At 42.6% G+C, this 27,363-nt stretch overlaps 1 protein-coding gene across 1 annotated transcript in view; it reads right to left on the reverse strand.

Annotated features, from left to right (window-relative positions):
- Positions 1-26,132, reverse strand: part of ACVR1 (activin A receptor, type I) — a 129,430-nt gene extending 103,298 nt beyond the window's left edge. The window contains exon 1 of the mRNA XM_012640783.1: positions 26,065-26,132. The gene's annotated coding sequence lies outside the window, so the exon portion shown is untranslated. The remainder of the gene's footprint in view (positions 1-26,064) is intronic.
- Positions 26,133-27,363: the final 1,231 nt, after the last annotated feature.

A 27,363-nucleotide genomic window follows, 5' to 3' on the forward strand; every position in this document is an offset into this window, starting at 1 on the left:
AAAAGCTCGACGTGTAACTTGGGGTTAAACAGCAACCTGAATGTCATTCTAGGCCCTGTTAATTTTATTAGCCAATGGGGAGTCACCAAAGATGTTCGAGCAAGGAAATAAAATGTACAACGTGCTGTATTAGGAAAATTAATCTAGTATTAAAAAGGAGAATGAAGTAAATGTCTGGCAGACCTTCCCTTTGTGAAGAAAAGTTCTTGAAAAACAAAAACCAAGTGCTCACACCCTAATCCCTAGAACCTATGAATGTTGCCTTATGTGACAAAGGGACTTTGCAGATGTAATTAAATTAAGGATTTTGAGATGAGTCGATTACCCTAGATTATCCGGGTGGGCCCTGAATATAATCACAAGTGTCCTTTAAGAGGGAGACAGCGAGATTTGCCTGCAGAGAGCAGAAGGTGATATAACAATGGAAACGGACTGAAGTAACGTGCTTTGAAGACAGAGGAAGGGACACAAGCCAAAGGAAGTGGATTCTCCCCTGAGAGCCTCCAAAACTGTAGGAAAATAAATTTGTGTTGTTTCAAGATACTAAATTTGTCGTGAGTTGTTACAGTGGCAGTGGCAAACTACGTTTCATGTTTTCTCCTCTGGAATTCTGATAAAATTTTGTTCTCCTGAATTCTTCCTGGAATGATTCTTCCTTGCTTTTCCCCTTAGCTCACCCAAGTTGGTCCCATTGAATTCTTTCAAAGCACACGTTCAACATCCCATCTCCCTCTGGTTTTTTTTTTTTTTTTTTTTTTTTTTTTGAGACAGAGTCTCACTCTTTTGCCCGGGCTAGAGTGAGTGCCATGGCGTCAGCCTAGCTCACAGCAACCTCACACTCCTGGGCTCAAGCGATCCTTCTGCCTCAGCCTCCCAAGTAGCTGGGACTACAGGCATGCACCACCATGCCCGGTTAATTTTTTCTGTGTATTTTTAGTTGGCCGATTAATTTCTTTCTAATTTTTAGTAGAGGCAGGGTCTCGCTCTTGCTCAGGCTGGTCTCGAACTCCTGAGCTCAAACAATCCGCCCGCCTCGGCCTCCCAGAGAGCTAGGATTACAGGCATGAGCCACCGCGCCCGGCCTATTTTAACACTTCTTAACTCAGTTGCTTCAGACCTTTGCGCCCTTCAGAACTAAACATCATTACCGGCATATGCCACATAAAGGAGTCGGAGAGAATCTACTAATTTACTCACATACCCACCTGTTCCAGAAAGGATTTAAGAATAAGCTGCTTCCCTCCAGAGTGATGAAAATGTTTTTATATCTTCATCTGCGATGATGCTTACTTACACAGATGAATACAGATGCAAAGATTCAATGAGCTGTATACGTAGGATTTCTACACTTTACTGTATACAGTAAAGGACTCTATACCTCAATAAAAACATAAAACATAAAAAAGAATAAGCTGATTCCCCTTCCTCACTTCTTGAGGGCAGGAGAGTGAGTTTAAAGTCTTCAAAGGAGAAGGGAGAAAGCAACATACGTCGTACTGGAAAACTGAGCTTTGTTACAAAGAGTCTAGATGGGTGAAGATTGAGCATTAAGGAACATGTATGTATGGTCCCCAGGAGGGACCTGTATATAAGCCCCTGGAAAGGACACCAAAAGAAATAAGCTAAGAAAACAAAAAGAAATGAACCAGAATATCAAGAGTTTAAAAGGGGTTGCTTAGGAGAGTACCTTTCAAAAATTTTTGATCTCTAATTATAATAGAAAATATATTTTACATTTCAACTCTTTGCATACATGTGCATATAAAACTAAAGCAAACACTGTCATGAAACAATTCTTACTCTGGCAACTTGTGAGTTTTTATTCAAAACATCTATTTCCTTTTATTTCTAATCTTAGGTGTGACTAACTAAATTGATCCAATAATGGACTGAGACCTAGAGTTTGCAAAAACACTAAGGCATGAGTATCAGGGATTGACCTGGGCAAAAAGATGCTGATAATGTCAAAAAGGCTACTCTCTTCTAACTTTATGACTATAGGGGAAAAGGCTTAGAAGTGTTACAACAGAGAGGCAATTTAAAAAGCTTTAAAATACAACATCTGTTTTTAAGGAAAGTTTAATTTTCTTATTATAATTTTCTACATAACTATTGTTAAGTCCCAACCCATCTGGGTCCCAAATCTGAGACTCAGTTTGATATTGAGTGTTCACTTCAAGAATCCTATCTGCTTTGAGATATGCAAAGGGAAACAAGACATGATCCTTGCCTCCAAATAGTTTACAATCTACCAAGGAGGGAAAATACTGAAAAATAACTACTAAAGAATAGCAAAAAGCAATGCTATAGGAACACAGAAAAGGGAGAAACTGACTTTAGCCAGGAGATGAGATATGAGAAAGGCTGCAGAGAGAATGAGATGGCATTTGAACTGGGGAGGCGTGCAGGGAGAGGAGGAAGAAAGCAGTTGACAGAGGGACTTAGACACAGTGGAGTGTAGAGGAAGTCTGGTGAACAGCAGGCTGTGGCAGTTTTAAAACATGGCTTCAGAATTCTTTGGCGCTCTTCCCATGAAGAGGTGAGATCTATATCCTCTCCCCTTAAATCGGGCTCTGTCACAGCTTGACCAATAGAATATAGTGGAAGTAACACTGTAACAGTTTCTAGAACCAGGCCTTAAGAAACTGTTAGTTTCCACTTCCTGTCTCTTGAGACACTCACTCTTGGAACTCAGCCGCCATGCTCTGAGGAAGCTCAAAATAGCCCATGCAGAGAGACCACATGTAGGTGTTTCAGCTGACAGCCCCAGCTGAGCGCCCAGCCGACAGCCAGCATCGACCGCCAGACGTTGTGAATAAAGGAGCCTTCAGACGATTCCAGACCCCAACCTTCAAGTATTCCCAGCTGAGGCCCCAGACATTGTGGAACAGTGACAAGCTGTCCTGGCTGTGCATGTTCCAAATCCCTGACTCAATAAATTGTGAGCATAATAAAATGGCTATTGTTTCGTGCCACCATGTTTGGGGTGGTCTATTATGCAGCAGGAGACTGACTGGCACGGTAGGCAGTCTAGTTGGGCTACTGTCAAGAATATAAAGGACATGGTAGAAGATAACCATGGAGAAGAGTTTGAAAGAAAATGCACCTAATATCTTAAAAGTCAACCTAAGCAGTTTAACATTTCTTCTATATAAAATGGTGAGCAGTTGATGGGTCGAAGATAAAGGGAATTATTAAATACATGATTGCATTAGGAAGATTTTATTAGCAGCAATGTGCATGAGGGATTTCCAGCAAGCTCAAAGAAGCATTTGACATAGCTACAACCATCACGAATGCGGCTCTCATAACTATACCCATTTTACAAGTGAAGCACTTGAGAGGGAAAGATAATCTAGAATAATCTGACATCCAATCCAGTAGCAAATCCCTTTGGCTCTATCATCAAAGTATATCCTGATTCTACCCATCCTCTTCTCATATTTCCAAGCCTGGTCCAAGCAATCACTACGTTTCACCTAAACCAGTGCTTATCCAAACGAATTACCAACTGCAATGGACAAATACTTTTGTAAAACACTTTCTTCAATGAGTTCAGTCCGTGACCACTTGTTCAGTCATGGTAATGTCAAATTGCCGTAACAGTCTCTGAACACTTAGTCTCAGTTTCTGTACCTATCATATTATAGATGAGAAACAAATAGTTCTTGGGACAAGAACTATAGACTATTGTTTTCAAATTCTCTATAGATATCAAATCTTCATGATTTAGAAACAAAAAATTGGAATTCCTGGATAGTACTAAAATACTTCCAATACTCTTTACTCACTATTATGAATATTTTTAAATTGCTTAATAAGTAATATTAAGTTTAGTAGCATTTATAAAAACAGTAGCGTAAAGAAAATATTCAAACACTGAAAAATGTCTACAAACATTATTGTATGGTATTCAAATAACCTAGTAAGGTTAGTAGCACTACACAGAATCGTGTCAAAATTGCCAATTTAAGGACTTATTTTGCTTCCAAAATTCATTACCTCTCGGCACATTACTCATAGGATTTTATAAAAAATACTCTACACAGAAATTTATTAATATTTACTTTATTTGCAAGAATGACTCATCGTTAGCAGCAGACAGGGCCTCGAGCATACATGGATAATCTGGCAACAGCAACAAGCAAGTCAAACTGGTTAAATTGTGACCACTTCTCTCTCAGGCTCCTCTCTTGATTCCCGGAATAGTCGACCTTAACCTTCTACTCCATGTGTCAGCGTTTCTTGCTCTGGTTTTCAACTTGAAGTCAGTAGATTACTTAGAGCCAGTAACGTCTCTATGCTGTTTGTGGCTTAGTGGCTACCTACTGGACAATGCACGTATAGAGAATCTTGGAAGACAGAGATTGAAAAAGAGAGGAAAAGCAATCTCAGAAAATTCAAAATTCTAGGAAAAGGAAGTCAGCAAAGAACCATATCAGAAAGGATCAAGTGATCCCTAGATGCTTCTGAAAATTAAAATGAGGGAAAAACACCAACAGCCTATACAGACACAGACCAAAGTCCCAAGCAAAATTTGAGAATGTATCTTAAACACCTAGAAAGTGGTAATCCTTAGGCACCCCAATAGTAAGAGTAAGTCGTATAAGATTAACCTAGTCTCCTTTTTCATTAAGATTCCTAACTGGGTGCAGTGGCTCACGCCTATAATCCCAGCACTTTGGGAGGCCGAGGTGGGAGGATGGCTTGAGCCAGGAGTTCGAGACCAGCTTGGGCAACATAGTGAGACCCCGTCTCTGCAACAAAATTTTAAAAATTTGCCGGGTGTGGGGCACACACCTGTAACCCCAGCTACTCAGGAGACCAGGAATTCAACATTGCAGTGAGCTGTAATCACTCCAGCCTAGGTGACAGAGCAAGACCCTGTCCCTTTAAAAAAAAAAAAAAAACCTACATTCTGACAGTTCAAGGGAACATACACATCCAGATTTTAACAAGGCATTTGAAAAAAATCTCTTATGAAATATTTGTGATCAAGATGAATAAAAAGTTAAACAAATGTATCCATTAAGTTACTCCATTCAAAGGGTGCTGTTTAGGAAAAACACATATCTTCCCTAAATGATGGAAATGGAATTTAACCAAGATAAATTTAAAGTTCTACATGTAGTAAAGGGAATAAAAGATGGGCACAAGCAGACACAAAGGGTAAGGGAGAGAGGACATGGCAGTAGCATCTATGGAAAAGACTGGGGTTCCGTTGGCAGTTAACTCCGCAAGTAGGACCACGCGGCTGTCTAAAATATAGCAGTGTTGGCTGCGTACTGCAAGCATGGAAGAGGAAAAAAAAAAGAAGTGAAAACCCAATCAGGAATACTGCAATCGGCTCTAGATACTGATTTTTAAAGACTTCAGTCAAACAGAAGGGTGGGCAACAAGGTAGGCAGGATGGCAATGACCATTTGGAGATATTCTGCTTGGAAAAAATATGAAGGGTGAACATGACAGCTCTAATCACATAAAAATACTATTATACTCTATTCTGTACAGCTGAAAAGAGAAGATCTACGAGGAAAGGATAAACAGAAGCTGTGTTTACTATAGACCAAAAAAAAAAAGACCTTCTTATCAGAGCTGTCCAAAGGCAAAGTGGGCTCTTAGTAGGTATCACATTCCCTAGCTTTGCACAATTTCAGTGACGGATGAGGGTGCACTCACAGGGTACAACACAGAGCAATTGCAGGCACTTAATGGATGGACTAAATACCTCCTCCTGATCTTGTGACCCTACGGAGAGCCTCCTGGGTAAGTCATGAACACCCCTGAGACAGACAGACACACACACGCACGCGCATCTAATCCTGGCATTTGGTAGGCACTTCAGAAACATTTAACGTATGGGAGCGACGTGAGACGAATATTAGAAGAGAAAGACAGAATATTATGCTCTGAAGAAGACCAGAGACTGAAGAGGCGGCAGTAATGAACTCTTTTCTGAAATGCTTCCTAAGGAAGTGGCTTATGAAAGGCATAGTCAAAACATTTTTTTTAATGATAGGGAAGACTTAAGCCTATTTCTAAGCTCAAGGGAAAAAGCCAAGAAGAGGACAAATTGGAGGGAGTTGAGGGAAAAGGACAGAGTTTTAAAAATGAAGGGCAAGACCTTGGAGACAGAAAAGGAAACCTAGACTCAATCTCAAAATATTAGGCACAGAGTAAGGGCTGGATAAGATGTCTAAGACCTATCTTCACACTCACAAATAAAACTATTTAAAAGTATTCTCTTTTAAAATATTCTACTTAAAAACACACAGGATAGGTAGCAATTTTATCACAAACAACACAATCTGCCATAGTTCCATGATCCTCTGAACAATATTAATTCCCATGGAATTCCTAAAAGCATACACAGAAGTTCCTTTAAAACAGTATAAATGTCACAGCAGCAAAATTAGAAGTAGCAGAGGACTGTGTAACAGATTTAACCCTCAGGCACTAGGTATCAGGTACTGATAATTGAGCTGTACCATCCTGCTGAATGAAAGACAATAAAAAGACTCAACTATAGTAAATGGCATTAGTGGATTACTTTAATATTATAAAAGGTACTATGTTGAGATGTTTGAGGGAGAAAGTTCTCCATTAAAACTTACCTTAGCTAGTGATATCCTAACAGTAACATCTCAAAAATAGATTTTAAGTTAAAATGAATTGCTCCATGCTCAAATATTTTTAAAACAGAATAGAATAGCCAAATGATTGCTACTAACTTGAATTAATGTAATATCTTTTCTGTCCCTAGTTTCACAATTACCCAAATAATAAATAGATTGTTATCGGTCTGCTCCGGCTGCCATGACAAAACACCATAGACTGAGTGGCTTAAACAACAGAAATTTACTGTCTCACAGTTCCAGAGGCTGGAAGTCTGAGATGAGGGAGCCAGCATGGTCAGGTTCTGGTGAAGGCTCTCTTCCAGCTTAGAGAGGGCAGCCTTCTCCTGTGTCCTCACAGGGTAGAGAGAGAAAAAGCAAATTCTCTGGTGTCTCTTCCTATAAAGGCACTAATCCCATCAGGAGGGCCCCACCCTCATGACCTCTTCTAAACCTAATTACCTGCCAAAGGCCCCATCTCCAAATACCACCACATTGGGGGTTAGAGCTTCAACACATGAGTGCAGCGGGACACGATTCAGTCCACAGCATAGATGGATACATATAATTTTAAACAATCATCCTTAAAACTGCTGCCAGTGACTGTTCCAAAATCCAAATCTAATCAGATCCCTTTCCTGCAAAAAATTCCCCAATAGCTAGTACAGTTTGGGAACAAGACCTGAATCATTCAGCACACAGTAAGTAGACTTCATGGTATAGCCTTCACCCACCTCTCCATCCTTATGTCACGTCAACTGCCATTCGTATCCGGAGCTGCAGTTCAACTAAACAACCTGCGGTTCCCAGCATGCACCATGCTCTTCTTATGCCTAATACCTTTACATTGAATGTTCCCTGTGCTAGAATACCCTTCCCTATGTTGCCAGGCTAACATCCACTTATTAAAGTATGCACTTAATACCTTCTAGGGTTAGAACCTTCCCTATAGCCTTCCCTCCAAAGCCAGTCAACCGCTCCCCCTTTGGATCATTGCTACATGTTCTACGCACATTCTGCATCTGCTAAGCTATACTGTAACCACTGATTCACGTGTTCCCCTTACTAAGCCGTGAACTCTCCTGAAACCAGGAATAGCAACTTTGGTCCCCATGTCATCAGCACAGAGCCTAACACACAGTTGGTAATAACACAAAAAAAAAGAAAAATTGAACACATAAAAGCATGAATCAAATAGACTCTAAAAGAGTTTTTAAAAAAAATGATAGAAGCATTTTTTATTCCTAACATTTCATACCCATATCTATAGACATATTTTTTGTTAGTTATGTCCCTTAATTTGCACAAAGATTTGATGATATCTCAATCCCCAGCAAGACAGAACACAACATAAAAATCTCTGAAAGATCAAGAGCAAAGAGAGAGGGCGAGAATGATGGTGCTCTGCTGTAAGACTGGCAAATCCAAAATGCACAGAAGAGCATCTGTCTTTATCCATAAAACAAACTTTACATTGTCCCAATGTTACAGGCTAGTTTACCACCCCTTAGTATTTTTCATAAATGCCAATGAACAACTGATGGGCTCTTGCAAAGGAAAATTCTGCCCCATTCAGACCCACAGACAGCACTTTTAGGTTTTAAACCTATCAAAGCACCTTCCCAAGAACAACTCATCTGTGCCCTCCTTCATCAGAAGTGCCAACGTTATGTACTAAAGTCAGAGCAACTGTGGGTGGTTTGGGGGGAAGAGCTTTATAAACTGTACAGTTGGCTACAAATGCCAGTGGTCATTACTGTCTAAATTATACTTGCAGGGTCGCTGGTCCTTTAGCAGAAGGGTGGCTGAATGAAGTACAGGGAAATGACTTTATGTTTTTTCTGACTCATATTTTGCTTTTTTCTCCTCCCAAGAGAAACATGCTCCTCATGCTACATTTTCTGATGACCAAACATTAACTCATCCGCCTAAATCTCTTCAATGACTAAAAAGTTCCTTCCTTCATCATGAACCAGCAGCTTGAAATTTTAATGTAAACATAAGAAAAGGAGTCAGTTTTTTTGTTTCTGGTTTTTTTATTTTTATTTTTTTTGGTGAGACAGGGTCTTGCTCTGTTGCCCAGGCTGGAGTGGGCAACATGATCATAGCTCATTGCAACCTCCAACTCCCAGGTTCAAGTGATCCTCCTAGTTCAGCCTCCATAGTAGCTAGAACTAAATGTACACACCACCACACCTGGCTAACTTTTTTTAAAATTTTTTATAGAGATGGGGTCTCGCTATGTTGCCTAGGCTGGTTTCTAAGTCCTAGGCTCAAGCCACCCTCCCAAAGTGCTGGGATTCTAGGCGTGAGCTACCACGCCCAGCCAAGAGTCAAATGTTTATTCCTTTTCCTCGACCTATGACATCCCAAAAAGTAAATTTCAATATAGTCTGAAGTACAGATCCTTTGACGTGAATCTACAAAAAAGATTATATCCAACCAGCCCTTAGCAGAGGTAGAAAAAAAAGTGCCATAATGTGGTTTTGTCCTATGGTTATAATTAAGGTTGGAAAAAAAGCCTCCAAGATAATCATCGGATTTGAATTACTCTTATCTCATCCTCAGATCCCTCTGGTGTGCTCTTTTAAAAGTGCATCCACATATTTCCAGCTTCCCCTGAATGACTCCTTCCTGCTTTCAACTGTTCAACACTCACTCAAAACCTCTCGTCTCCTGTCCTAAAACTTGCTGATCCCATTTCTGTATTCTCTTTCATCATTCTCCTTCCCCAAATCCTAACAGTGTATCTTTAATGACTCATGGGAAAGACAATTTTAGAAATTTAAAAATTGATGGTGGTCCATTGTGATAAAATGGAGAATGTATAACAAAAAATAACACCTCCTTTGATTCAAAAGCACAAGTATTTGCTGAGTGCCCACTGTGTGCGGTGTAGTGGTTACAAAAGGAGATCAGCTTTACCGGACTTAAGCATTGTGGGAGGGGCTGATGCATCTTCGTGACCCTCCCCACACACACAGAGAAGGGCCTCTCTGAAGTCCAGAGAGGTTGGGGCCTCTTCCACTGCAGCTGATTTCCGGTATTAAAATATTTTCTTAAATGATGAAACAGGGTGACAAACACTGCATGTTTTAAATACTTACCAAACATGCCAGGCAATACTATTAGGCTAGTCTCAACACAATTACATGGTCTAGTAGTAAAACACAAGTTCAAAGTTAGATGATCCATACCACCTTCTTCTAATCCTGTTAGCATATTTCTGGGACTCTATCACTCAAAGGTAATGTAAAGATTAATATGAAGCCCCTTGTGAGTGGGAATCTTGGGCCAAAGGATCCTCCTATCCACTACCAACCCAGGTCTCAACAGTGAACACGCTATCTCTGCCCTAAAGGAATTTATAAACTAATTGGGAAAAAAAATGGAGACACCCTCCTCGTCAATATAATGGAAGAAATATTGCACCAGGAGGCCAGGATTCCATCCTGATCCATGACTACATTATTAACCATCAGCAAGTTCTCCCTAATATATTTAAACTTCAAACTTTTTTTTCCCCCTTGTAAAAAAAATTACACTATTCTCTGCCGTCTCCTGTACGAGGTTAAGAAGATCACGTAAGACATGGTGTTGCTTTGGTAAACTACAAAGCCCTCCACAAACATGTGCTACATAGCAACAAAGCCTGAACCCTTAGCCAGATGCTGCCTTATCATCACCATTAAAAAAATCCTTAATGACATCTATAAATATATAAATTCAGAAACTGAGATTATTGTGTCCAGGGAATGACCAGGGAGGCTTTAGGAAAGCTGAGTGGCTACGATTTGAAAGCAAAGGGATTCCTTGGAGCCCCAGAGGGCTCTGGCACTTTTTCTGTGAATATCTGAATATTCCTTGTAATTTTTTTCCCTTGTTGAAATAACTTCCATGAGTAACCAGATGACTAACCCAGATTTATTCCCTAAGATCCCATTCTATGCCAGGCTTTTTCTTCAGTTAGAAATTCTAGAAAAAGTCACTTGCTCTAGCCATCTCCTCCCTCTCAGCCCACTATATCTGGTTTCCTCCCTCATGCCAAACTTACACAAACATTGCTAAAGACGACTAAATTACCAACACAAACTGCCCTCCTGAGCTCTTCTCCCATTTGCTTCACAGGAGTACCTGGGAGGAGCTCTGCCTTCCTCTGTGATGACAGGAGCCTCTGTAGTGTCCTCCTACCTCCCAGGCCGTTCCCAGACTCCTCTCTCAGGGTCCTCCTCCAGGCCTCATCCCTGGGACCCAAGGGGCAGATCCACCCTCTCCCCTTCAACTTCACAGCCCCCTGGACCAGGAGGGAGAAGCTCTCATCTGTCCAGCCCCATCCCCTGAGCTATTAATTCTTTTTCTTCTGACTACCCACTGGATAGCTCCACGAGTCCGCTCAAACTGAGACTGTTACTTTCCAGCATTCCCCACTCTCCTCCCTATTCTGTTAAGTGATGACCATCTACCTGATCCCACCCTACAGATCAGTCATCACAGCTCATCAGCTCAGCCGCCCAGGCAGCACTGAGGTCTCCAACATCCTCTCCAGCCACACTGGCCAACAAGCAGCTCTGGCCCTCCTCATCTTTTGCCTAGACTGCTACTCCCCCTACATGTTTCTCAGAGTGTGGAACATGTTCTACTGATGGTACCCTAACATGCTGCTAGGTAGGTGTTTCTTTGGCTTTTTTTTTCCTTTTTATTGGTTAGTGTTTTTCCTGCTAGATATTAAAATTAATTCATAAGTAGTACATTAAGACTGCATTTCCACAAGTGCTTTGAATAAACTTTCATGAATAAACTGGGGACCTTTGAAAAATTCCACCCCATACCCCATGGGCCATATATACCCCTGCATAGACCAGTTAAATCACAACCTCATGTGGTGGGCACAGGCTTAGCAACTTCCCAGGAGGTGCTTCCAGTGCAGACAAGTTTGAGAACCAGTCCATTAGAATGAGCCTGAAACAAGAATTGGAGGGGAAAAGGCTGAGTGTACCTAAAGAAAGTAAATAGTCATATGTACGGTAAACTGATAGGAAGGGTGCCCAACCCACCCTGGTTTGCCCAGGACTTTAGCACTGAAAGTCTGGCGTCCCAGCATCTCACTCAGTCCCAGGCAAACCCGGACAGTCAGTCACCCCCCACTCAGATAAAGCAGTGTCTGAAATTTGGGAAGTAGTGTTAGCATTTCCCAAAAATGTGTTCAGCAGAAGGTATCCACTATCCCTGTGGTATTAACAGCTGTGAGGCTACCCAGGGATCCACTGTGGAATAAAGGTGGAAAACCCCAGGGACATCCCAGGATAAGTGGTTAAGCTAATGGTTTTCTTCAATGCCAACTTCCCAGAACTTTCAATGTACTATGATACTTTTACATTAAAAGAAGGATATAACGTCCTGCATCTGCCAAACTTATTTGAGGACTTTTTTCTGTGATGCACCTACGTACAATTAAGGTTTCAACAAACATTTTTGGTAAATGCTGCCCTACAGGTACTTCCAGCCAATTTTCAGAAAACGTAAATCTGATAATGTTACTTCTCTGTTATCTAACCCTGTGTTTAAAAAAAGAGTTGAAACTCCTTTGCAGGGGGTCTATTTTCTCAGCATTCCCATCTTTTATCCCTTCCTGTGCTGGAGTCTGATATTTCTCAAACTTTTAGAAGCATCCAAATCGCCTGGGGATACTGTTGCAAAGCTGACTCTGATTCAGAAGGATTCAGGTCGGCCTGAGACTGCAGTTCTAATGATGCCATCACTGCTGATCCAAGGACTACCACACGTGGAGTAGTAAGGTTCTGGCCACATTCAATTCTAAAGGATGCTGTCTTTCCTGTAAGCCTCTGTGCCTGGAAGGCCTTTTCTCCTTTTCTCCACCTGATAACTGCCTACTCAACCTTCAAGATGCTCAAGAACATCATTCCCTTGAGAAGATGACCTTCAAGGCCCTCTCAAACAGAACTGCTCATCTCAACTTCATGTTTGGCGCTCCAATCTGGCACTTCACTCTGTTGTATATTGGCTATTTATTTTTCTGTCTCTGCCAAGCTAAGCTCTCTGACAGCCTGTCTATATGCTCAGTGCCTGGCACATAATAGCTGCTCAATAAATCTGTATAGAAGGAAGGAATGGCCACAAAAAGGAGATAATACATAAACTTTGAGGGAGACGTTTAGAAAACAAGGCTGTTATGCAACATCAAGTCTGTCAGTTTGAAGTTATGTGGCTGGAGACCTTCAGCAGGAAAAATAAGTAGAATCTACACTAGCCTTGCAGAGTCAAACCGCAAAAGAACAACACCAGGCTTTTTTTATACTGTATAAGAAAATAAAATTCCCAGGTTTCTTGACATGAAAACTAAATCCAGAAAATCTTCTGTTTAACATTTAACAGACTAAAACTCAACAAGCACAGTGGGAAATGAACTACCATTTCACCTCTAAATCTGTGCTCATCTACTTTATGAAGAATCCTTCTGACAATTCTAAGTTTAAACAAACCTTTGTGAAAAGAGTACTCCAGCAGGTTTAATGTAGTCACAGCTGTCAAAATCATGGGCAATGCATCACACTTAAGAGAGCATTTGAAAATGTGTCAATAATTATAATTAGACACTTGTACCAGATCTAATATACTTTCACTACCCTTTAACTTCAACTGATGTGAAATTAAAACCAGTTTCTTTAAAGTGCAACTCTCAGATCATAATTTAATCCTAAAGTAGATATAAAACCTGTCACACTATGGAGATACAGTACATTTTACTCAAGAGGAGAAAAGGCCATGGTATTGTAATACATCATTTTAGGTAAGGTGACCACCTTTAATGCTGAAAGGGTAAAATACATTATCGAGGTGACATAATCTTCTAATATTTACTCCACTCATTTGTATTTCAAGATTGTCTCTTTAAAATTATGCATGACCCACAGCGCAGAGATAACTGTTAACATTTTGCTTCATTTCCTACCAATCCTTTTTTCCTCTATATCCATATGTATATAACTACAAATCTGAAATCGTACTATCTTTTATGTTTATGTGTATGGAACTGTACTATTCTATTGTACATAATTTACATGAATGGAATCATACTATGTTTTTAGTGTCCTGCTTTTTCTGTGTAATGTTACTCTGAATACTCTCTGTGATCATTAATTCATTGCAAAAATTTCTCCATGTCTCCTACGGATAGGGCAGTATACCAGGCAAAGGATACACACACACTGTACCAAGTAGACATATCCTATTTATATTAATAGTGTGCATATGTGTGTGTGTGTATATACATATATATATATATATATATGTATATACACACTTAGAGTATATATAGGGTAGTATATGTAAGATACAGAAAAGAATTAAGGATGGAATAGCCAACAAAAGCCTCTTTGAGAAAGTAACTTTTAAATGAGATCTGTCCCTAAAAATTTATCTAAAATAGTCTTTTTAGTGATCACATAAGATTCCATTTTATGAATATATATAAACCTAATCTCTATTGTAGAACATTTGTTTCCTTTTTTTTTTTTTTTTTTTTGCTACTCTACAGCTAGATGAATAAATTTGTATGTACATTTAAAGAGATTTAGGCCAGGCACAGTGGCTCACGCCTGTAACCCTAGCACTCTGGGAGGCTGAGGCAGGAGGACTACTTCAGCTCAGTAGTTCCAGATCAGCCTGAGCAAGAGTGAGACCCCATCGCTACTAAAAATAGAAAAATTAGCCAGGCGTTGTGGCCTATGCCTGTAGTCCCAGCTACTCAGGAGGCTGAGACAGGAGGATCCCTTGAGCCCAGGAGTTTGAGGTTGCAGTGAGCTGTGATGATGCCACTCTGTACCCAGGGCAACAGACAGAGTGAGACTCTGTCTCACAAAAAAAAAAAAAAAAAAAAAGGAAATTGAAAAGAGATTTAATAAGTGATTTTTTAAAATGAATAACGAAAGGCTCAAAAATTTTCCAGAAAAATTACATTTATATGAACAACTCAAAATTTCCAAGTCTTTGAACTTGGAGTCCAAATATATTGCTTGCTTTTGAGGGAGCAAATTCTAAAGAAAAAAAATGCAGTACAAGGAATAAACACGAATTTTATATTAAATTTTATTTACTTGGGCTTCAATTTTTAAATACATCCAGTTTGCTAACCACCAGGAAATCCAATCATCAGATGAAACAATACTGGTTCCACAGCTCAAAATTTCAATAATCCCTATTTTACCTTCTTCACATTACAAAATACTTCAAAAGATCAAAAGCTGTCTCCCCTGGTACATTCCAAAGTCATAAATAAAATATTGCTGTTTTTTTAAAGACTGACTGTCATATGCCTCTTGCCTTTTTTAAAGCTATTATAAAAATAAAACTTTTTCCCTAAGTCTAAAAATCCTTTGCTGCTATTCCTGATCAATAATAAAAAGCTGACTATATGAGTTTCTTGGTCACTAAATGCCTACTTACCACTCACCGTATTTAAAAAAAAAAAAGGAAAAGATAATCAGCCATAGAAGCTCTGCTTTTAACATAAAGCACAAACCAGACATGGTGCTTTAAAACAATCAAAGTAAAGCTGTGGTTAGCAAGGCTTCCAAAGCCCAGAGTTCTTCACAGACTGAAACTTACAAAGGAAAAAAAAAAACAAAACAACAAGTTCCATTTACTGGAAGGAACAAAAAAGAGAAAAATTGAAAGAGAATCAGTAAATTATTAAACTTTAGAAATAACTTAGTCTATGTCCCTCTTCTTTTCTTACTGCCTCCGAAGAGACTATCAAAAATTGCTAATGCCGCCTATATTGCACGGTGGGGTATTGGAAAAAGTTTTCAATTAGCAATAATCGTGCCCCAGACAAACCTCATTGGCTACGATACTGCTGCTGTGCAAAGCTGTCTGTGCCCTTCTTGACAGACGAGAAAAGGAAAACACCACAAAGACAAAGGTTAAGAAAAGGACTTTCGTGGGCCACAAAATTGATTTACACCAGAGAACAGTCTAGTGCTTGAGTCTTTGGGTTGTTCTCTCATTCTCACCATGCCACCTTGCTTCACAAATACAAAACAAAAACCAAATTCATGGTACAACCTATACTGACATTTAAAATGCAAATACCCTCTGGGTTAGCAATTTCAATCCTTGGTATTTATCCCTAGATATATAGGAGATAAATAGACTGACAGATACAGCGAGTTATCTGTGGATGTGAGGATACCTTCCAAGACCCCCAGTGGAAGCCTAAAACCTCAGACAGCACTGAACCCTATATATACAGACAGTCCATGACTGACAATGGTTTCCCGTACTTCAAATCTTGTGTTGTGTACACGTATTCCTTTCATAACGTAAACAGTATCAAAACATAAAACATCTTAATGAAATTATTTAATTTCTAAGACAAAATGTATAGGAACCCATATTACTGTGCTACCTGGGATTAAAATAAGAATACCAATTCGAATTAAAAAAAAAAAAAGTCCGAGTTGTATGGCCCCAAAAGGAGACAAATCTCTGAGAACAAAAGAAAAGTCCTCCAGGAAGATTTCCATGCACGACACCCACATCTGAGGTTGATTCACCCGACCAGTGCTCAGAATGTCCTAAAACAATATGACTTTAAGGGATCAAAGGGGCACCAAGTGGGAGAAGGGAGAGGAGCCGAGGTGGACCTAGCTGATTAAGAAACAATGAGTTGGAGGCAATCCTAAGCAAACAAGCCAAGGGGAAAAAGAAAAATCTGAATTTGAAAAGGACATTCCATTCTAAACTGGCTAAAAGCGAGGGTAAATCTCTAGCAGAGTCATTCTTCCCTGGCACTCTTTCCCCATCTCAGGGCTCTAGCAACCTCTTTTTCACCTTTCGTATCACCTGTGATACAAAAAAAGTCATAGTTAGAATCCGTTTCACCTAAATAAGGTTTAGCAAAATAGAAGTAAACATGAGTTACAGGTGTCACCCATCAAACAGCATATCTGCCTTTGATTCTATGAGCAGATGTTTATCAGTTCCCATGTTCAAAAGTTGAAGACTGTGATCTTACTCCTTAATTAGGATAAACATTTGATTTATTGCAAGATACGGCACTTGACCCAAAAAAGCCAGTAAGAGACTTTGAACTGTTTGTAGCTGGCCATTCCTGGTCAATAATAAAAAGCTTCTTCCCATTTCCAAAAGGGCGCTTCCCTCCAGAGCGTTCCGACCCTCTTACCAGTGCCAAAACAGATCCAATAACCAACACAAAGCCAAAGCCTCAAACCCTTATCCCCAGGGTTCAGTACCATCTTCCCAACTTCTCACAGAACTCAAGCAAGGCTTCTGTGTTCTCATTTCCACCAGAACCTCCACCGCAACACCACATTCCGTCTCAAACCCGCTCCTCTTGCCAACCTTTCATTCTCTTTAAAGATCAACGCCATTCTCCCAGTCATCTAGGTTCCAGAATTCAAGTATGTTTGTCCACCCCCTACCCTCCTTCTCATCACAAAAGTAATTTATTTTGCCAAGCCTTGAGGCTTCTCCAGCCCAAGGGCAAAACCTTAGCTCCATCCATTCTCATTTCCTCTCGGCTTCTGGGCATCCCACCCTCTGCCACTAGCCCAATCAACCTTGGCCAACAGAAGGCTATGTGACAGGGGCTCAAACCCATACACCTGTAGAAGCAATGCAGTTAGCACACAGAAATGATGCAGGCTAAGAGTTAAAAAAGAAAAGAAAAAAGAAAGAAACTCACCAACACAAGAATAAACAATAAATAGCAACTAATGCCGGGCCTCAGTGTCTGGGAGAAAACAGGATGAGCTGGGACTGTGGCGAACACAGCGCATATGCCCCCTCAGACTGACACAGTCACAGGGAGCTCTGGCAGGTTCCTGCAGGAACACCATCCTGGGCTGCCAGAGTTTTCAATGTTGCAGGAGCAGCTGGAAATCTGAAATTTTTTAATGAAACCTCCCCATTTTTAAATGATGGCAACCATTGCCGAAACAAAAAATGTTCTAAATACCGTATCAGGCAGGGCACAAATGTGAGCTCAGGGGCCACCAGTTTTCAACCTCTGCTATAGAGGGGTTTAAGTCCAGATGTATGACCTCAAACACGTCACATCACCTCTCCTAGTCTCAGTTTCTCCTTCTGTAAAACGGGGATAATAAGAGTAAGTACTTCACAGAGTAGTGTGAGCATTAAATGAGATACTACAGGGGGGGCCTGATCAAGTCCTGTTGTACATGTATTATCTTAACCTTCAGCCTGGCATTCAAAATAAACCATAGTTTGGCTCCCAATCTTCCTTTCTAGGCTTGCTTCTACGATGCTCACCTTACTGACTTTGTATAGTCAAGTCGCATCACAAAGCACTTTTAACAATGAACCTGCTGTTCTTTCCTGCTGTTCTTTTCAATTGTCTCAGGTCTTGCATACCTCCCTAAGAAGCTGCATCTTGGGACAGAGTCTGATTCTAGTGATTAAAAATACGTACAACTATGTTTTATATAACATGGCTTCTAAGAAAAAACAACCACCTTGTATTTCCTTGCCCTATTCCCTCTTTTTGCCTATTCCACAAGCTATATAGATACCTCTCAACATAATATCAAACTGGGACCTCTTTCGAAGGCAACTTCCCCAAAGGTGTTGGTTGATCCTTATCCCTCTGTATCTTGTGACCAGGATACTCAGCATTCTGCCATTTATAGTTGGATGTGCAGTTCTTCACTGTCCTACTCAAGGGCACATTAAGATCAACTTGGCTTAGGCCGGGCGAGGTGGCTCACGCCTGTAATCCTAGCACTCTGGGAGGCCGAGGTGGGCGGATCGTTCTGAGCTCAGGAGTTCGAGACCAGCCTGAGCAAGAGCGAGACCCCGTCTCTACCAAAAAATGGAAAGAAATTAATTGGACAGCTAAAAATATATGTAGAAAAAATTAGCTGGGCATGGTGGCTCGTGCCTGTAGTCCCCGCTACTCAGGAGGCTGAGACAGTAGGATTGCTTGAGCCCAGGAGTTTGAGGTTGCCGTGAGCTAGGCTGACGCCACGGCACTCTAGCCCGGGCAACAGAGTGAGACTCTAGACTCTGTCTCAAAAAAAAAAAAAAAAAAGATCAACTTGGCTTTACTGAGCTTTTCATGTCCAGCCCAAAGTACAGGAAGACTCGATAAATGCTCAATAAATGAAGGACAAAGAAAAGAGGGCAAGATAAAGGAGCAGGAAAACAGGGAGATTTTAATGATGAGGACAATGACAATAATGATGACTGCTGCCACCAGTTAAGCTCTTATGTCTTTAATTGCAAAGAGCTGTCCACACTAACAATATATGGGGTCATCTCTTCCACTTTGCTCTCACCTTTTGGGTGCATGTGACCTTAGCAGGTACTCCTGCTTTCCCCCTTGTTACTGGAAGTTGCCATCCTCTTCAAATAGAATCTAAATAAACAGGGAGCTAAGTAGCTCCTGCCACCAGTTTAGATGAGGCCACCCCACCTTTAATGCTGATTGGGACCAAGATGATGATGCACTCTTGGAGCTGGTCCAAACCACGTATTACTCACTTTAAGCTGATTTGGAGAAACAAGCAAAGACCCTTACACAGAGAAAATAATTTGGCGGGAGAAGAGAGCATAGAATAGGAGTGTGGACTTTCTGTAGAATGACTGAAATCCATACCCAAAAAAAAAAAAAAAAAATTACCATCCAGACCAACAACTATTCAATAAACAAATTAGGGCTAATTTCCACAGTACCTAGAACATTTTTTTCTAACCGCTTATTAGGATCTATTAGCAAGTTGTGAAATCAATTTAATAGATACAGACCAGAATTTTAATAAAAATTAAATAGAAACTACAAAACATTTACAATATTGTTTTGTAAAACTTGTAATTCAACTTTCTTTTTCAATATGCATGTGTGTGTACTACGTCATGATGTAAAATGTATTGCTGGGAGTCAAAAATGTTTTAGAAACACTGAAATAGAACATTTATGTTTATATAAAGTAATCTCTGCTGACTGACTGAGCTTTTCCACTTTTTACTAGGCCGTACACATAAGATATTTGTTCTTGCCACCTGTTGTTCACAACAGTACAGGTTCTTCAAGTTCAAAAAAGCACATGAAAAATATAATCGGTACACTTGTCCCGTACCACTTTCCTTACTCCTAAAAAGGAAGATAAGGGTCACACCAGAAAAACCACCTACGCTTTTTGTTCCTAGGTATATTTCTATCTTCTGTAAGTCCGTGACATCAAAACAAGAGAAACTGGTCCAAAAGCTCCAGCTTTCATGGTCACGTTTGCTTATAAGCATTCACCCACCACTTAAGGAGAGTAGTCAAACACATTTTATTTTCACCCAGAGTGTAGCACTCCTCATCAATAGCTGCAACAGTGGAAGATTCAGAACTTGGTTTAAAATATCTCCTCAATCCATCCCTTTATTCCAGAATGCTTTTTCTCAAATTCTTTTTGTTGCACATTCTTCTCAGTAGCCACTCTCCAAACTCCAATTATCATCTCACTTCTAACATTCAGTTTTGTCCAATATAACCCCTACCTTCCTTATCCCCTCTGTACATTTCTCATCAAACTCAAGGTTGAATCAATAATTCTTCCATAACTGGCTAAAAAAATCCCCAAAACTAGAGCAATCTTATTTCTCAATGGCATCTATGCTGCACAGTGACCATCAATGGCCAATCTTGGTTTTCATAGATGAGCAAAACACCCAGCCATCAAGTATGCAAGCTGAAAAGTTCTATGTGGTATGTCCACTCAAATCAGCCCTTAAAACCTATCAAAAGAAGAATTTACTTTGGATTCCACCCATTTTCCAAAGAGGTCATACACTTTCTTCCACCTCACACACAAGCACTGCCTACCACCCTGTGTTTTCACAGGTCAACTGTTTGGGAACATATGCAACAGGAAAAAGTCAGAGTAAAGGAGTCAATTCACTGAGTGTTTGGGTCCCGGCCTTATACACATTAATGCAGAATTCCTTGCTCTGTGGAATATAAAAAATTAGTTGAAATATTCTTCCCAAAAATGGAAGCATCACCCTTAAATACAAAAACAAACAAAAAAGGAAATATACACTGAAAAGAATACAATAAATATTTGTTGAATTGACTTAGGACAAGTTACAACATCAAGCATAGAGGAATATCAAAAACAGTTCCTTCGCCTGCAATCCTAGCACTCTGGGAGGCCGAGGCGGCTGGATCGCTCAAGGTCAGGAGTTCGAGACCAGCCTGAGCAAGAGCGAGACCCCGTCTCTACTAAAAATAGAAAGAAATTGCCAGGCGTGGTGGCGCATGCCTGTAGTCCCAGCTACTCGGGAGGCTGAGGCAGTAGGATCGCTTGAGCCCAGGAGTTTGAGGTTGCTGTGAGCTAGGCTGACCCCACGGCACTCTAGCCCGGGCAACAGAGTGAGACTCTGTCTCAAAAAAAAAAAAAAACAAAAAAAAACAGTTCTTTCTACATAGAGCGTCTTTCATCCCTGCTTCCCAAACTCATCCTTAAGGACCACTGTGACTGGCCTCATCTTCTCTGAGATTTCCCTGATTCCCTAGAGGACTGGGTCCCTTTGCTCCCCTCATATGCAATCATCCATTCATTCTCTCAGCAATTAAAAAAAGATTTATGGACTATGTGGTCTGGGCCAGGCACTATGTTAGGCATAAAAGATACACAAATGATGACTAAGACACAGTCCCTGCCCTCAAGGAGCCGAGTAAGAAAACTTAGAAGGTTTTAAATTGGTGAAGGGAAATGAATTGTGTCAAAAGAATAAATGGAGAAATGAATAACTTTAGCCTTGCCCTCAAACAGATCAATCAAGTCCCAAAATGAGGAGTGAGGATGATAAAATGCTAGGAGACTGTCAAAAGGCAAAATGGCAAAATCCGGGAAGCATTCTTGCTTGCAAGATTACTCTGAGCCCTGAAGGATTTGGCTCTCCACAAAAGAGAGGAGAAAGGGCAGAGAGCAAGAGCAGCCAAGGCTTGGCCTTAGAATGAAGGAGAGCTGACCTTCTGGACAGCACCAGGACACCTGTGCTAAATGTGGCCACTTCACCTCGTCCCATCCCCCAAAAAACAACCTCCACAAAATTTGGAAAGACTAAAATTTAAAGTTACCTTCCCAGTCACAGAAATAAAGGCCAAATACCCAGAGTCAACAATGAAGCAACACTAATGGGCAGAGTGGAATGTTTGGTCAGAGAGTGAAACCCAAAAATCAAACAACTGAGTAGTGGCAGCTCTGAAAAACAAAGCTCTCACAGATCACACAAGAGCCTTTGGACATATAAACAAGCTCAGATTTCCAAAACTTGCCTATAAGAGCACAGGAATATTATTCAACTGTGGAGTCAATTTGAATACTAGGAGCAGGGGGTGGATTTTTTTTTTTTAAACTCTGAGAAGGAAGCTCCTGAATCTCTTATTAGTTAATTTTGAGAGTGTTAGTTCAGGCAAAACTACCTCCCATGTGAACCAAAGGCTGACCACACCAACTTGATGACATTCTTTCAAAAGGAGTCTTTCATTTGAATGTCCTTTCCAACACACAAATCCTGGTTTGGAATTTCTGATTCTTAAACTAGCATGGCAAGCAGGAGCCGTCCCTGGCCAACCACTAAAAAAGAAGAGGTAAATCTTCCATTTGGTTCTTCTGAGAGCTGGAATTGGCCACAGAAAGAAACACAAAGTTTTCACTCCAAAAGATCAAAGAGGGTATTTTGTACCAGGAAACTCAATTCCAAATCCTCATTTCCAGGAATAAAGCCACAGTACCCAATACTTGCTTGGGAAAATAAAACAGGAGACTCTGTGGATTCCAATTAAAATCTCTGATGGCTTTATTTCCCAGCCTCGCCAGTTTAATGTTGTTAACATTTTACCTGGGCGCCGCTTTAACTTAAACACCACTTCCAGCTCTGAACGGTCACACGTTACCACTGGGAAAGAAATATGAAAGCATTTTAACACTTCACCACAGCATTCTTTGCCCCATCCTAAGTACCAGATATATAAGACAAGGTGATGTTGAAAAGTGCCAGCTTCAGCCCAGACCATGTCTCCCATAATTGGAGTCAGGCAAAACCTCACTGTAGCCCACGCTATTATTTTAGTCACAATATTGGAAATCAGAGTGGAAGCAGGAGAAAATAGTTGGGGCGGGAGTGGGAGGGACATACCTCAGCCTTACTCAAGTATAACAAACAATAAGCTTGCTTTAAAGTTATTACCTGGGGTCCTGTCAATCAGCCAATAGTTCTTGTATACCTACTTTTTACAAGGCACCAAGCTAAGTCTACATAGTCAGCATAGCACAGTAAAATATTCCCCAAGTAATCAGTGTTAATGGTTATGTTTAATTTTCTTTATCATTTTACAAAAAAATGTATGTATCGTGTATGTAGGTTATAAAGTCTAAAAATAAAATCAGCACCCATGAACCCATCACCCAATCCAAAAACCAGAACATCACCAGTACTGTATCATCTACCTACCTCCTCCATCCTTATTCCGGGTTCGTACAACACACACACACACACACACACACACACACACGCGCACACACACACACACACCCAAATAACCATTATCCTGAATTTGGGGTTCAGTACAAGTATGAATGTATCTTTATGACTGCCTCCTATCCCTAACAAGTGAGTTGGCTTTCCAAACGTAGCAGTGATATATTGATTCCTCTTAAAAGATGATGTCTTTTTTTTTTTTAGTGAATCACTGCTTTAAAGAAAAATATTAAGTAATTAATAGACTAAGTGAGACTTAGCCATGGTAAACTCATGAAGACCATATGTGAACGAATGCCAGTTGAGCAATTACTGGCAAAAGCGGCTAAGAACACAAGTTCTGGAGTCCCGGAGACCCCTGGTTCAAAACCTCACTCTACCACTTAAATTTGCCAAGCCTCAATTTCTTATTGTAGAAGGTAAAATGATAATAAAACATATGGTGGTTGTGAAAATGGAATGAAAAAGTGCATGTAAAGAGCTGAGCACAGTGCCTGGCAAATATCCAGTATCCCCAAATTATCCCATCATTAAAATCACCCACACATATCAAAGGGTCTTGCCACCATCAACAGTTTATTTCTGCAGAATTCCTAACCAGTTGGGCATGAGATCTCGTCACATAAAAATAAATCAAGATGCAGGGATCCAACAGCCAAACAAGCCACCAACGACAGCTCCCAGTCCCAGCATTGATTCCATCTTCACCTCATGACCTTGAAGAGCAGGATCGTTTTTCAAATCCATTTCTGTCCTGTTCCCCTCCCCCCCTCAGAAAGCTGGACTACTCAATCCAGCCCTGAGAATTACCTAGAAGCCTGTCATGATCATCACAAGACTAGTTCAGTCTGATCTAGGGTAAGTCCAGAGGCATAACCTCTATTTCCTGACTCAATCACTGCTGTTATATCTTTCGTGGATGCATGAAGAAAGTTTGGTAAATCACTACTTTGAAAAAAAATCATTACAATGCTATTAATCAAATTAAGGTCCTCACTTCTGAAATTAATTCATTACATTCCTGAATATGGCATCTTTACTCCACATCCTTAATATTCTTTTAAATTACTTACAGATAGCAAGCAACCTATCTGGACTCACATGATCACTCTCTTCCAAGGTACGAAAGCTGTAAGACAGTACCTACATCAGGTTTTATTTAAAACCACCCTCAAGTAAAACTCACTAATATAGCTGGAAAAGGAGAGAATGAACTCAATCTATACCCATCTCAATCCTTGGTCTTTGTGATCTATCCAGAATTTATCTCAACACCCTTCACCACCTTTGAGTATCTGTATGAGGGGTGATAGTAAAGACATTATTATCCAACTCTCAATTACATCAACTTAAGGTCTACATTTCGGCTTCAAAAGACTTCTGTTTTTTTCATTCCAAGACAGAAAACAAAAACAAATGAACCACAAAATAAGTGATTTGATCTTAGAAGACAGTGACCCAGGTCCCATCCAAGCCTAAGATAACCTCCTGACCCGTATCCCCACCAGTGAAATGGATGAGGCCCCTATTTCATACTTAAGCAGTCTGCACACAGTAAAGCCGCATGGCAAGGCAGTGTCTGAGGTCAGCACAAGACTAGTGTCTGCTGGCTGCCCAAGCCCGGGCCCCTGGCCAGCAACCCACCTCCAGAGACAAGTGCCAGGACATACTATAGTGTTTCCATTTAAGGCCCGCCACTTGGATCAGCCCATCTCTGAAATTTCTTAACACCACCTTTCCAGGAAGAATTTTTTTGGGGAAAAGGGAGGTGGTGTCTATTTTTTGCCACCGCCTTCCCTTGGGCTGTCAGAGCAATCTGCATCTCTGGGACAGGATTCTTTAAAACCACTGGGTTATGTCTCAATTCAAGGGTCTCTTTTCAAAAATACATAACACGTGTATAGAACCGGTTCCTTTTCCCATCATCTAAGGCCTATGGTACATCCCTCAAACAAGAAAGAAAAGCCCAATAAAATTAACAAATCCATTGTATCACCTTGCTACCTCTCTCCAAAAGCCAAATTAATGACAACTTTTCAACCAAGACTTTTCTGCTACTACTAAGTAGAATGTTTTCCTCCTTAAGTAGCTTCTCTCTAGTAAGGAGCATTCAAACCAACAGGGGAAAGAGGAGATGAGGAGAGGGTGGGAGACATATCTGGCACAAACTGGACAGAGCTGAGCCAGTCTAGAACCCGACGGAAGTTACTGAATCCAGCGGCCCCAGAGGCCCACATCTCTCCCCAGCGCGCCCAAGGTTCTAGCCTCCCTGTTTTGGTTACAGTGTTGAAGGAAGGGTTTTAAACTTGGCAAAGTACCGTGCAACATCTGTAACCACATTTGCCTTCTGGGGATCGGAAGATGAATCCCACATTCCTGGCTTTGAAGCTTTTTGAAACTGCAGCTAGGAAGAACTGAGGGAGGGCGGGAGTTGAGCAGAGTTTATTGGCTGTCTCTCCAGCAGAAAATTCCTCTTGGAAGAGACGGATATTTTGAGGGTGGGGGTGATTCGACCATCTCTTTACTCTACCAAGCTCGGCTAGGAAGGTAAGCCCCGTGGCCCGGCGGCCAGATCGATTTACAAGTCAGAGGTGCACACCCTGAAGGAGTTCACTACACACACACACACGCTCACACACACACACACCAGTGCAAACCCGCGACCCCCGCTCCATGCCTCTGCCCTCCCCCATATCCCACCAGCAGTTCAGGCCCAGAGCAAGACAGTTTTGTTCCGCGGCTGCTTCCCCCACCGAGAGGGGATCAGGCTTGGGGGAGAAAGGAATGAAAGCGAGGGGGAGGCACCGCAGACGCCCACCCTCCCACCGCCAACCCCTGTCTCTTCTCCCCGCTAGGCTCCCTCCTCCCTCGGTCCTCCCGGCTCCAGCAGGCGCGGCCGGCGACCTGCCCTCACCTCTGGTCCCGCCGCGGCCGGGGGCTGAGCCGGGGGAGGCGGAGTGCGAGGCAGCCGGGCGCTGCAGGTCGGCGCGGCGCGGGGCGGCGCGGGGCGGGGCGGGGCGGTGCAGCCGGCGAGGGAGCCCGGAACTCTGCGGAGCCGGGGGCTGGGGGCCGGGGGCCGAGGACCGGCCCCGAGCGGCGGCGGCGGCGGCGGCGGCGGCTGCAGCGGAGCGGTGCGTGGAGCCAGGGGCTTCCCAGCCCTCGGGCCGGCGCGGCTGGCCGAGGAGCAGGCTGGCAGCGGCAGCGGCAGCAGCGGCAGCCACCCGGGGGAAAGAGCCGGGGGAGGGAGGGGAGGCGGGGTGAAGAGGAGGAGGAAGGGGAGGAGGGCGGGCGGAATAAACTTCCCGAGGCGCAGAGGCTCGGGCTGGGAGGACGGCCGAGGGCGGGGCGGGCGCGCAGGCTGGGGGCTGGCCCCCGGGGGCGGTGCGGGAGACGGTCACAGAGAGTAGAAAAGTTCCCCCAGCGCCGAGGGGGAGGCTGCGGCGGCGGCGGCGGCTGCAAAGAGCAGGAGCCGGAGCGGGAGGAGCGGGAGGAGGAGGAGGAGGAAGTGGCTGCGGAGCGCTCGGCCAATGAGTGTCTGGAGCTGTGATTAACCAGGCAGCAACACATCATTTCCTCCCGGCGCGGATCCAGGGAGCCGGGAGGGAGAGGGAAGGCGGCGGGGCGGGGCCGTCCCCGCGCCCCCTGCAGGCGCCCGGCCGAGGGCGAGCCCGCCGAACCCCGCCGAGCCTGACCGCGCCGCCCCCGGGCGCCCGTCGCTGTCTGGCCGGTCGGTCGGCCGGGTGGAAGCTGCGAGCGCGCGGCCCGCGGGGCTCCTCGGAGGCGGGGAGGCGGCGGGGCAGGCCCGAGCCGGGCTCCCGCGGCCTGGGTGGGAGGAGGAGAGGCCGCGCGGCGCGGTGAGTGCCCAGGTAGGCGCGGGCGGGGCCGTCTGGACAGCTCCCGGGGGCGCGCGGGGCGGGCGGGCTGGCTGGCTGCATCCCGGGCCCGGGACTGCGGGCGGCGCGCGACTCGAATGCGGCTTGTCAGACTTGGGCTGCATTCTCAGAGAGAAGCCTCGGCATTCTCATCCAGGCCATCTCTGACCTGCCTTCAAATCAATCCCCTTCCACTTTGCTCATTTCCTCGCAAGGTCTTGGGTTATGCAAGAGCTTGCCATTTTCGCAGTCGTCTTCCTTAGCAGTAAAAATAAGCACAGAGGGGCTTCCGCAGTAATCTAGCCCTGTCCTAGGCGCCATGGGAACTTACACTGGAAGGG

Source organism: Propithecus coquereli, unplaced genomic scaffold (genome assembly GCF_000956105.1).
Source record: "Propithecus coquereli isolate 6110/MARCELLA unplaced genomic scaffold, Pcoq_1.0 Scaffold157, whole genome shotgun sequence".
NCBI classification, from domain to species: Eukaryota; Metazoa; Chordata; class Mammalia; order Primates; family Indriidae; genus Propithecus; species Propithecus coquereli.